The sequence below is a fragment of the Charadrius vociferus genome, unplaced genomic scaffold (assembly GCF_000708025.1).
Source record: "Charadrius vociferus isolate BGI_N301 unplaced genomic scaffold, ASM70802v2 scaffold1578, whole genome shotgun sequence".
NCBI lineage: Eukaryota > Metazoa > Chordata > Aves > Charadriiformes > Charadriidae > Charadrius > Charadrius vociferus.
Window position 1 is genome coordinate 746,878 of NW_009649704.1, and position 1,171 is coordinate 748,048.

A 1,171-nucleotide genomic window follows, 5' to 3' on the forward strand; every position below is an offset into this window, starting at 1 on the left:
GGGGGGGGGTTGCAGACTGGCTCCTGGGGTGGGTTTTACCAGCACCATTTCCCCCGTGTCCAAGTAAATAAAATTGTCTATTTATTGAGTGTGTTTCTTGAGACCTACCAAATACCGCAGTGCTCACAAGGGCCCGCGCCAGCGCCAGGATCTCCAACCGCCACGTTAAATAATTCACTGAGCAAAGCCTTTAACTTGCTCTCCTCTCCGGCAGCACAGGCCCCGGGCACCCGTGCGGGGTGGGGGGGACCCGACTTCTGCCAAACTGCGGAGAGCGTGAGGTTACAGCTGCGATGGGGCACCTCCGCCCCCGGCTTGCTTGGAAAGGGGATTCCCAGCAGCGTGCCTCAGTTTCCCCATCTGTTAGTGGGAGGTTGGGTGGACCTGGGGGGAATAAGGCAGAAGAGTGCAAAGCTGTGGGTGTTGGCTGGGGAACACGCTTGGAGCTCCGCTCAAAGCTGAGGTTGGAGAGGATGAAGAGGAGTGGGTGCAGGTGGGCTGTGCCTGCTGCGGGGACCCCGGGGGGAGCGGGCTCCACAGGGCTCTCGGCCTGGGAGACAGAGGATGAGGATGTGCCTTTCCCTTCCCAAGAAACGTGAAGTCTTTCTGTAGGTATTTGGCGTCCCTCTAAATGTCGGCGCCTCCAGCAACTCCTGGATGCAGAGCAAAGGAGAGGACTGGGGGGATGCCCTGGCCTGGGGTGCTCGCTGGGAGGTTTGATGCCATCCGGTTTGGGAAGATCGTGCCGGGGATGCTCCACGCCTGGTGGCCAGGGACACTCGCTCCGGAGATGCTCCCTCTGGAGATGCTCCATACTGTGCGGTTTGGGATGCTCCACACCCGGCGGTTTGGGATGCTCTCTCGTGGGATGCTCCATGCTTGGGCAGCCCGGGATGCTCCACACCCGGCGTTTTGGGATGCTCTCTCGTGGGATGCTCCATGCTTGGGCAGCCCGGGATGCTCCACACCCGGCAGTTTGGGATGCTCGTTTGCGGGATGCTCCACACCCGGCGGTTTGGGATGCTCGCTCGCGGGATGCTCCGTGCCCCGTGGGACACTCTCTGCCCGGTGCTGTGGGCAGCAGGAGGTCCCTGGGGACCGGGGAAGGGTCCCCCCAGCCGGGCCGGGGGTGACAGCGTGGGAGCCGCGCCCCGGGGGAGGGGCTTCTGCT